Below are 12,278 nucleotides of genomic sequence, written 5' to 3' on the forward strand. Positions count from 1 at the left end.
GGTTCGGAAATATTGTTTTGCAAAGGATTTTCGTTCGAGCTTTTAATCATTCCTCCGCAATTTCGGTATTCCTTCTGTTCTACTTCAGTTTATCTTTATCGCATTAGTAGTATAGAAATCGCTAGCTAGTTTCCCAAAGCCGATTTTGTTGTTTTATGTTGTCTATTTGTTCAATCGTCTTAATCATGAATTCGATAGTAAATTACGTCAATTTCATTATTGTTATCATCTCTAGTATGAGTAGCTAAATTGCTTGTCTTTGGGATGTAGGGGAATTATAGTGTAGGCGGCGAGAATAATGCGATTGAATCGCGTGTCGGTCGATCGATCGACATACTTGGTCGATCGACTGACCTCGTGGGGTTTTACTTTCGTTTTAATTGTTTTAAGTTCTTTATTCGACAAATCGAGTGCACACGACTAGTTGAATGTTTAGGATATGACTGACCCATTAGATCGAGAGATAGGGACAGTTGTTAGATCACAAATTAAAATGACTAAACTATGTTGAGATCGAAAGATAGGTAAAGTTTAGATTATAAATCGTTTCGGGACGAGAGTCGTATTAGTGATATTAGGGACTTATAGCGAGATCGAAAGATGCTATCTGTTAAGAGTGGACCGAGAGGACCTCTTGTTTCCCGCCTCATGTGTTTGATTTAGACCGACTTAGTTTGCTGCCGCCGAAACTATAGTGAACTGACCATCCTAGTACCCTTTCTTTTATCTGTTTTATCCGTTTATTTAGTTTATTGTCTTTTATTGCTATTAGTATAGACCAAATCAATTCAACCCCCACTTTCGTTACCTTAGACTAAGTTAGACAATTAGAAATTACATTCGCCTCCTTGTGGTTCGACCCTGTTACCACTAGCCTAGGTTAGTCTTAATAGGAAATTATAAATCTTATTTTTGGTACCTACAACGACGGGTATCAAATTTTGGCGCCGTTGCCGGGGTGGCAATTGTTCTAATTTTTAGTTGTTTTTATTTAGTCTTTCTTAGTTTAAGGGACACCTGTTCCTTAAACATTTCTTATATTCTTTTTGTAGTTTCTTCTTATGCGCAGGTCACAGGGTGGTGAACTAGCACCGTTCAATCCTGAGATTGAGAAATCCTTGCGCGAGTTGAGACGATCACAAAGGGTATTACCGAAAGAGGAAGAGATGAGTACTCTGTCAAGCTACTACGAGAACGCTCTGTTCGAGGAAGATCCACCCACATCTCCTGCTTCTATTTCTTCAGCTGAGACAGTCACTTCTCCAGAAATTCCAGTCATGGCTGAAGAAGCAACTATAGCAAGTCATTCTGAGCCGACAGCCGAAAATCTTTACAAGGGATTCGAATTACCTGGAGCTGATAGGAAATTCGAACCAAAGCCTTCCTATATCAACCTAGTTGAGAGGAACCAGTTCGGGGGAGCTGCAAATGAAGATGCAGCCAAGCATATGGAGATATTTATCGATTACTGCTGCTCTATACCCCCGCCGACCGGTGTGACCCAGGACCAGATAAAGGAGACTGTTAGGCCTGGAAATCCGCAGACCACCCTGATCAGCATTTCATCTAAACCTGACTGCCAGGCTCTCAGGGTGCCAGGCTCTCAGGGCACATGAAGTTAGGCGCCAGGCCATGGAGAGGACAACGGTCTAAATATCAGGACAATATTTGACCAAATCCGCGTGTATTAAAGGAAATAAATACGCAGCATTAAGTGTAAAGATTATGCAGTAATTACGGTAATTAAGAAGGACATATTTGGCAATTATTACCAGCAATTATGGAGAATATTCAGCCTTCAATGCTTGATCATGCAGCCGTTCAAGATGGGAAGCTATATAAAGAACACTTGAGAGATCTGAAGAAGGACATCGTTCGTACACAAGAAGAAGAACACATATTACTCAGAATTACAAGCATTATTGTTATCATTAGAATATTCTCTAAAATCATATAGTGAAATCCTCTCCTGGCTTGGTGCCCGTGGTTTTTTCCCATTTAAGGGTTTTCCACGTAAAAATTATTTGTCTTGTTATTTCTATTATCTTATTTACAGCTTAAGTCGTACCCTGTCAACCTGACCAGAAATCTAATTAGAGCTAGTTAACCCTGCACAACATCACCCTGACCTGATTTCGCCTTGCGCAAAATCCACACAAAACAATTGGCGCCCACCGTGGGGCATCTAGCTCTTTAAACCCCTTTTTTCTCATCTTACAAAAACTTAAAAACCTACAAAAATGGCCCAACCCACCGTTGAAGATCAGTTGAATGCAGCTCTCTAAAAAATCCCTGAGTTGGAAAGCCTGAAAGAAAAAGTGGCCCAAACTGAAGTAGAGATCCTGTAATAGAAAGAATCTAAGTCAGCCCTGAAACAAAAACTGGAAAAAACCCAAGGGGCAGGCTCTAGATTCCAACCAGGAACCCCATTTTCATCAATTATAAAACATTGATTTTTCCAGTTTTGGGAGCCCAAATACTCCTAAAATCACTAACGTAGATGGTGATGAAGAGCCGAAAAATGATGATAAACCTGATGAATCTGCAGTAGCTATCATGATGGCAGTAGTTCAAGAGATCAAGAAACTCAATGAAAAATTTGACAAGATACCAGGAGTACCTGCCAGTATGGAAGAAGCTATCCCTGACAGCTATGCTGATTCACCCTTCATAGACGAAATAGCCAAAGTAGACCTACCAAAGAAGTTCACAATTCCATCCATGAGGGTCTATGATGGAACCACGGATCCACAAAATCACGTGGCTCTTTACAAGCAGAAAATGTTGGCTGCATCCATTCCCAGCGAATTCAGACAAGTTTGCATGTGTAAGAGATTTGGGACGACCTTGACTAGCCCTACCCTGCAATGGTACATCAACCTGCCTACTGGCAGTATCCATTCCTTTGCCAACCTGATCATGATTTCAACCGATTCGCAAGTAGGAGTTGGAGAAACAATCCAGTGACCTTTACCGAGTTACACAAAAGCCTGATGAAACACTTAGGACATTCCTTGCAAGGTTCAACAAAGAAAAAGTATCTATACCCAGGTGTGACGTTGGAACAGCAGTAGAGGCATTTAGACAGGGGTTACTACCACATAGTGACTTATACAATGAACTCACTAAGTATCCCTGCCACACCTTCGAAGATGTTCAGGCCAAGACCCTTGCCTTCATCAGGCTGGAAGAAGATAAAAGCTACAAGCTTGGATCACCCAGTGGACCAAGGAATCATGAAAAAAGCAATAGGAAAAGCAACAGAGGGAACAATTACAGACCTACTCCATATTCCAGGCCAGATCAATCATAAGTCAACCTGACTCATGAATATCAAGGTAAGGTTAAGGTTTATCCACATATTTCCGAACATAACTTTTGTGTTGATAATGCAGGATTGATCCAGAGGCTTGACAACATGGGGACAGCTGTTAGATGGCCCAGGAAGGTAGAAAATCCAAATCCCAGAAGAGACAATTCAAAATGGTGAGAATTTCACATGGATATTGGACACACCACGGATGATTGTTTCACTCAGAGGAAGGAAGTGGCCTACTTTGAAATCGGGATACTTAAAAGACACGATCAAGTCAAAAGGCGGGAATGCAAACCATGATAAAGAAAATCGGGAGCATAAGCGGGATCGCGACCTCCCTCCACCACCACCACTCTATGAAGTAAAATTCATATCAGGCGGTTCAGATATTTGTGGCCACGACAAGCTCAACGGCAAAAAAGATAGCCAGGACACCAAGGACCGTGTCACCCTGCAAGTCGGATCCGTTCCAACAATCACTTTCAATGATTGCGACCTAGTGGGCATCCCTGATGTTCATCACGATGGCCTGGTCATCTCTATGCGATTGGAACGACCCACGGTAAGAAGAATCCTGGTAGATGGAGGCACCTCGAAACCCGATCATGCTTGACGTCATCGAAAGCCATGAAGATAAACGAGGATCAAATCACCAAAAAATCCAGCGTTCTAGTAGGGTTCAGTGGAGAAACCAGGAGCACTCTAGGAGAGATCCACCTCCCAACCTATGTGGAAGGAGTCTCATCCTACGAAAAATTTGGGGTCCTTGACTGCTTGTCATCCTACAACGCCATCCTGGGCAGACCCTGGATTCACAACGTCAAGGTCGTACCTTCAACCTATCACCAGTGCATCAAGATACCAACAGACTGGGGCATAGGCACAATCAAAGGGGATCACAAGACAGCCCAGGAATGCTACACAGCAGCCTTGAAGCCTTCCAAGGCAGGTAAGTCCCTGGCATAGCAATTACAGTACCCTATCAGGAGCACGTATGTAGCACCTCCCAGAATGGAAACAGATCAGGTAATTCTAGACCGTGAGTACCCTGACAGGTATGTTTTAATAGGATCCGACGCACCAGATAGTGTCAGTCCTGAACTGGTAAAATTTCTTAAAAACAAATCATCTTGGTTTGCTTGGTCACATTTTGATATGACTGGAATTAGCGCTGATATTATTACTCATAAGCTCAATGTTGACCCATCTTTTAAGCCTGTGTAACAGAAAAGGCGCAAATTTGCAGCTGAAAGAAATACCATAATAAATGAAGAAGTAGAAAAACTCCTGGATATGGGGATGATCAAGGAAGTAATGTACCCTGAGTGGCTGGCTAATGTAGTTGTTGTGCAGAAAAAGAATGGAAAGTGGAGAGTCTGCGTAGACTACACTGACCTGAACAAAGCCTGTCCTAAAGATGTGTTCCCCCTGCCTCATATTGATGCCATGGTAGACGCAACAGCAGGCCACGAGATGCTAACATTCCTGGATGCTTCCAGCGGATTCAATCAAATAAAGATGCACCTTGTTGACCAGGAGATCTGCATTCATTAGGCATCGAGGCATATCTTTGTTACCTTTGCCATGCCTTTCGGCCTGAAGAATGTAGGGGCAACGTAACAGCGCCTGGTCAACGTGATGTTTAAAGACCAGATAGGTGACATCATGGAAGTATACATAGATGACATGGTGGTGAAATCCAAGAATGCAGAAGATCCTGTGAAGCACCTGGAAGTAGCATTTGAGATATTACAAAAACATAACATGAAGCTGAACCCTGCAAAATGCCACTTTGGGGTCTCTGCAGGCAAATTTCTTGGATATATGGTCACAAAAAGAGGCATAGAAGCAAGCCCTGAATAGATAAAGGCCATCCTGGAACTACAGTCACCCAAGTCTGTCAAGGATATCCAAAAATTGACAGGCCGGGTAGCTGCCCTGAACCGCTTTATATCAAGATCTTCTGAAAGATGCAAGACATTCTATAACTTACTCAGGAAAAATAAACAATTCCAGTGGACGGACGTGCATGAGGCAGCTTTCCAGGATCTAAAATCCTATTTATCATCTCCACCCTTACTGGCTAAACCAGAAAAAGGAGAACCTTTGTCAGTATACCTATCTGTCACTGACACAACAGTCAGCGCAGTCCTGGTGAAAGAACAGGACGGGCAGCAACATCCAGTCTACTATGTAAGTAAAAGCCTGCTAGATGCTGAGTTGAGGTATGGACTACTTGAAAAATATGTTTTAGCATTGATAACGTCGTGTACCAAGCTGAGATCTTATTTTGAAAGTCACCCAATTATAGTCAGGACCAACTTACCCATAAAGTCTGTCCTACGTAAGCCTGAACTTTCAGGCAGGAGGGCCAAATGGTCAGTACAAATTAGTACATATGACATCTCCTTTGAACCCAGGGCAGCGATCAAATCGCAGGCCCTAGCGGACTTTTGTGGTGACTTCACCCCTAACACTGGAACCAGACCTAATAAAAGAGGTCAACCAACTAGAAAATAAAACCCTAGACCAAGAATGGACCTTGTTCATAGATGGGGCATCCAATGCCAGAGGGACAGGGTTAGGATTAGTACTTAAATCACCCCAGGGAGATGTAATAGCTCAGGCTGTAAGCTGTGAGTTCAAAGCTACCAACAACGAAGCAGAATATGAAGCCCTGATAGCAGGCTTAAAGGTATGTCTAGACCTCGGTGTTCAAAACCTAAAGGTAAAAACTGATTCACTCTTAATTGCCAATCAAATAAAGGGAATTTATACGGCTAAGGATGCAAAAATGATTTCGTATTTAGAATATGCAAAAGACCTTACCACTAAATTTCCTTTATTTGATATCGATCAAATACCTAGAGACCTGAATACCCAGGCTGATGCTCTGGCCAGCCTAGGATCAAACTTTACCCCCGCTATTTTTGATAAAATACTAATTGTGCACTTATTAGAGCTTACCATCAGCAAACCTGAACAGGTCAACCCTGTCAATCAGGACAGTAACTCCTGGACCAAACCTTATTATGATTGGTTACTCCGAGGAATACTACCTCAGGGAAGACATGAGGCAAGAGCCTTTAGAATTAGAGCTTCATCTTATGCTATCATCAATAACACCTTGTTCAAGAGATCGCAGGCTGGTACCTACCTGAGATGCTTGGAGCCTGACGAAGCCAAGCTAGTAATTCAAGAAATACATGATGGACACTGTGGCAATCATAAAGGAGGAAAGAGCCTGGCAAGCAAAGTTCTCGGGACAGCACTACTCTTGGCCTACGCTGAAGGTGATCGCTGGAATACTCTTGAAATGCGAAGCTTGCCAAATCCATGCACCAATCATACATCGACCATCCGAACTCCTTCATTCAATTTTCGCGCCCTGGCCATTTATAAAGTGGGGCATGGACATTGTGGGAAAACCGCCCTGTAGCTCCAGGGCAAAAAGTCTTCATGTTAGCCATGACTGATTACTTCTCTAAGTGGATCGAGGTGACTCTTACGTGCAAGTAAAAAAAGAAGTAATATCCTTCATCAGGACAAATATTATTTGCAGATATGGAGTCCCATCAGAAATAGTATGTGACAATGGAACTCAATTTGTGGGTAAAAGGACCCAAGCATTCTGCCAAAAATGGAACATCAACCTGGTAACATCAACCCCTGGAGACCCAAAAGCTAATGGCCAGGCAGAGTCAAGCAACAAGGTAGTCATAAGCTGCCTAAAAAAGAAGCTGAAAAGAAGACGAGGCAGATGGGCTGAAGAACTTCCATTAGTACTATGGGCAGACAGGACAACTCCAAAAACTGCGACAGGCCAAACACCTTACTCCCTGGTGTATGGCTGCGAAGCTATCCCTGCAGAAGTACGAGTACCAACATCCAGATCCAGCCTGAACAACGTTGAAACAAACAAAGACCTGATGCAAGATAACTTAGTTCTAACAGAAGAACTATGAGACGCTGCCAAAATCAGGATGGCATCATATCAACAAGCAGTTGCCAGGACTTACAATAAAAACGTCAGGGTCAGGGTCTTCAAATAAGGAGACCTTGTCCTACGCAAAGTATTTCCAAATAAAAAGGAAAAATCAGCAGGCAAGCTAGCTCCCACATGGGAAGGCCCTTACTTAATTGATTCAATTGTTGGACAAGGAGCATACAGGCTCCAAACACTAGAAGGGGAAATGATCCCAAGATCCTGGAATGTAACTCATTTAAAACTATTCCATATGTAAAGATCGAGATCGGGCTACGATCAGTACAAATTCAATCACTACTCAACCTGATGTGCTATGTGATGAACTACATGCTTTATATGACTTATCTGTATTTTATACCTGTTCAACTAACCCATCTATTTACCTTTTTGAATCCTGAACAATTATACATGATAAAAGATTATACGCATAAATATTCAGGATTGAGGGCTACTCTACTATATATTCCTGAAACAAAAATTTTTCACTTAACTGTGCCTAACGAGTTGGTAACCATCACCGGATACAGTAAAAAGTCGGGACCAATCAGGCATGAAATAATTGCCGACCGACTATGTTTATGCCACGGATAACAACCTACTGGACGCAAAGCAAGACGGTGCAAGGGTGTTTTATCCCGACCATCGTCTAAAATGCCCTCTCGACGGGCCGAATACCAAGCCCTCCAGCCAGGCAGGGGACATAAGCCCTCCTGACAGGCCGGATTTCCCACCCTTTCAACCATTATAGCAAAAAACTATACTTGGTTGAAATACTTATGACAAAAAATTGAAACAAAAATGTGCAGGTTATTTAGCCAAAACCATGCAAACAAAATATTTGACAGGTCCAACAGGATGAAACTCACAAATCAAGCAAAGACAAAAAGTGAAATCAGCTAAAAGAAGGCCATCATGTCTATATTAATAAACCCTTACCCCCTGGGGCAAAGGTACCGAAATATTCATAAAGGCCAGGGAGAGCCCCCCTGACCCAAAACAGGAAAACCAAAATAATGTTTGTCCAGGGACATCCCCCCTGGATGGGCCAAAATACCAACTGAAAATTATTAAATATTACCGCTTCTCCTCAGAATCAACAGCATCAGCAACCTGCCCCCCACTCTTAGCCGGCTCAGCCTCAACGTTCTGCTCCCCTGGAGAGTCGACCTCCTGTTCATTCTCCAAGTTATGCAGGTCAGGATACTTCGAAGCAGCAAAAGCCATCTCAGCTGCAGAATCCCATTTTGCCCTGGCCTCGACAGGTTCCGACATGGCAGCCGCCCTTCCATTGATGTAGAAATAGAGGGAGGCATCATCCAACTTGAACTCCAAGTCATCCCTCTCCTGGGTAAGCTCTTCATTCCTATCCAGGGCCTCCTGCAACAGCCGCGTGCTTGAAGCTGCCTCAGTCTTAGCAGCATCCCTCTCAGCCTGCACTCTTGTCAAATCAGCAGTCTTGGAAGCCAAGTCAGCCTTTGCAAATTCCAGCTCAGACTTCAACCTATCATAATCTGATCTCATCATATCGATCCTGGCTACCAAAGAAGTAGCCTTATAGGCATTATGGAGACAGGTCGCAGCTCCCTGACCAAAAACATGAAAAGTATGAGTAATTTACACCAAATATAGAAGACTACCAAGAACCAAACACATGGAAGTTATGCCAACATACCTCCCTCATAGCAGCCAAGGCACCAGCCAAAAGGCTGACTGAATGATCCACTGAAGCAACTGCCTGAGTAGCAGTCTCGACAGGGTCAAGGGTGAGCATGACATCTAATTTAGAAGCTGCATAATCCCTGATCTTAACCCTAGCAGCCTCCATATTATCCAACCTGGCTCTCACCTCCCTGACCGGGGCAGAAACATCAACATCCTCAATTCTCCTTTTAAAATTTCTTGAACTTGTTTCAGGGACAAAGAAGTGCGATAGTGACCTTGGCGCAAGATCGCTCGGTCAAGTCGATGACAGTTCGAGTATCCCCACTTCCCCGAGGACCTTCCTCCTTAATCTTAGCCAGCCTGGTGAGAGGTCACCATACCAAACCTGGCAAGACGAATAGACGACCGGTAGTGCAACACGAAATGCTATATCAAGCAATATAAACCAAGTATTGTCGGGAAGTCCAGGTAGAAAGAAAGGAAAGATAAAAAAGACTTATCTTTGTAGTGCGGCACCAGAGCCCCCGACGCTTTAGCAGACCACAGGGAGCACCGTCGGCCTTCAAACAAGCGAGGAAGGTGACCAACCCCACAACAAAGAGGCAGGACTTCTCCAAAGGAGGAATAGCAAGGAAAGCAGAGACATTGGGAGTAGGGTACTCGGTTTGAAGAACTTGAGTCATCAATCGCACACATAAGAGGTATGACTTATTATTTTCATTTCATTTTTTCACTAACAACAAAAACATGCAAGTTAAAGAAAGAAATCAAAGGACTCACTAGCCACACATGCCTCATGATTCAAATACGCCGGTCGGGACCACGAGTAATTGGTCGACAAACATATAGCCAGCTGACCCGACCCTTATCATGGCCCCTTTGTCTAAATTGCTCGAAGGGGAGTAGTTGGCCGACCTTAAAACTTATGCGGCCAGGATTGTTTGTTTTAATAGCATAACAGGTCTTCAAATCATCAAGAGAAAAAGAGACATTGTGTTTTTTACAGAGATTCTTAATAGAACATACAACTTTCCACACCATCAGCATTAATTGATAAGAAGGGACACCAATTTCCTTAATAACCTCAACCATAAGAGGAGAGAAAGGAAGCTTACAGCCTGCCCTGAAAGCCCAATCATGGATACAGAACCAACCAGGACAAGCCCCGATCGCCCGATGGGAGAATCCTCGGGGATCCGGACTTCGGCGTCGGCGAGGATGATTCCCTTATCCTTCAATATTTTTTCGAACTCAGGCTTCAAACGGTTTGCAGGGGACTGAACTTCATTTAAAGCCTTCGTGGGCTTAAATTGAAAAGCACCATGAGATATTGAGATCATCTCCAATGGAGGATCACTCGTTTTATTTAATGTGGGAGAAGGAGCAGTAGAAGAGGCAGGCAAAGTTTCAGAGGAAACTTCCTCAGGATTTTGAGGAGGAGGAGTTGCAGGAACCGCTGCCCTGGTAGATTTTTTCTTTGCAGCCATTGTTTGAAGAATTATGGAAGATTGATTAGAGATTTAGAAAGTTAAGAAAAAGAAGACGAAGAAATTATGTTGATGAGTTCAAATTAATGAAGCACCCAAGTATTTATAGCAAAGAAGATTAGGGTTTCAGCCGCAAAATCATTAAGGCAAGTTGCAGTAAATACCCACGCGTCAGCAGTTGCAGTAAAAAGAGCCGTTACCGAATCTGATCAGGGAAAATTAACCGTTGGGTGATCTTATCAAAATTAAAGTTATCTCCTCATTTGTTCGTCCTGGCACTACCTATAAGGAGATAAGGGGCAATTGTTAGGCCTGGAAATCCGCAGACCACCCAGATCAGCATTTCATCTGAACCTGACTGCCAGGCTCTCAGGGCACATGAAGTTAGGCGCCAGGCTATGGAGAGGACAACGGTCTAAATATCAGGACAATATTTGACCAAATCCGCGTGTATTAAAGGAAATAAATACGCAGCATTAAGTGTAAAGATTATGCAGTAATTACGGTAATTAAGAAGGATATATTTGGCAATTATTACCAGCAATTATGGAGAATATTCAGCCTTCAATGCTTGATCATGCAGCCGTTCAAGATGGGAAGCTATATAAAGAACACTTGAGAGATCTGAAGAAGGACATCATTCGTACACAAGAAGAAGAACACATATTACTCAGAATTACAAGCATTATTGTTATCATTAGAATATTCTCTCAAATCATATAGTGAAATCCTCTCCTGGCTTGGTGCCCGTGGTTTTTTCCCATTTAAGGGTTTTCCACGTACAAAATTGTTTGTCTACTTATTTCTATTATCTTATTTACAGCTTAAGTCGTACCCTGTCAACCTGACCATAAATCTAATTAGAGCTAGTTAACCCTGCACAACATCACCCTATCCTGATTTCGCCTTGCGCAAAATCCACACAAAACAGAGGCTATGTTTATATTCGCACTCCGTGATGCTGCAAGGGAGTGGTACAGAGATCTGGACCGAGCCGCTCATGGGATCACCGACTGGAACTCCTTAGCCCTGGCATTTTATAAAAAGTACTTCTCTGCCTCAAAGACTAATGCCATTAGAGCTCAGATCACAAGCTTTAAACAAGGGCCGGATGAGAATTTTCATGAAGCATGGGTTCGTTTCAAGAAGCTGGTGCGAACCATACCGCACCATGGGTTCGAAAAATGAAGTCTTTGCAATCAGTTCTATAACGGGCTGTATGACGATCAGAAGGCTATTTTGGATGCTGCAGCCAATGACCGATTTGCTGAAAATATGGGAGAGACTAAGGGGTGGAAGATCATTGATGACTTAGCCACCCACAAGGCTGAGTATGGGAATTCCCGGGGGAATCAAAGGAGGAGTGCTGAATCTCCTTTTGTAGCTGCACTTGAAGCTCTCACTGCAAGATTTGACAAGTATGAACTGGGAGGAGCTTCAAAAGGAGGTATTTACCAAGTAAATGCCGTGTTAGACGGTCCTTTCGTCTATAGAAGGTGTGGAGCTGAGGGACATGTCTTAGAGAATTGTCCCAGTCCTTTCGAGTCTTGTGCTGCCTTTCAACACTATAGGCAGACAAACACCTACTATGAGCCTAATGTTCATCCTAACTTGAGGTGGAGTAGCCAGAATGTCCTAAATCCAACTCCACCTCCGCAGCAGCAACAGCAGCAAGCCTATGTACCCCCTCATCATAAGCAACAACAATATCAAAAACCTCCTTATGTGCCGCAGCAGTAACAATCTCAAAATTCCGAGTTTGCTGAGTTGAAGAATATGTTGCAAAAGGAGTCCCAAGCTAGAGAGGCTGGAATGAAACTTTTAG

At 43.2% G+C, this 12,278-nt stretch overlaps 1 non-coding gene across 1 annotated transcript; it reads right to left on the minus strand.

Annotated features, from left to right (window-relative positions):
- Positions 1–11,524: 11,524 nt before the first annotated feature.
- On the minus strand, positions 11,525–11,631 carry LOC141604032 (small nucleolar RNA R71). Its single transcript, XR_012525858.1, has one exon. It is a non-coding gene; the product is annotated as a small nucleolar RNA R71 (small nucleolar RNA).
- Between the last annotated feature and the right edge of the window lie 647 nt (positions 11,632–12,278).

The sequence above is a fragment of the Silene latifolia genome, chromosome 9, assembly GCF_048544455.1.
Source record: "Silene latifolia isolate original U9 population chromosome 9, ASM4854445v1, whole genome shotgun sequence".
NCBI classification, from domain to species: Eukaryota; Viridiplantae; Streptophyta; class Magnoliopsida; order Caryophyllales; family Caryophyllaceae; genus Silene; species Silene latifolia.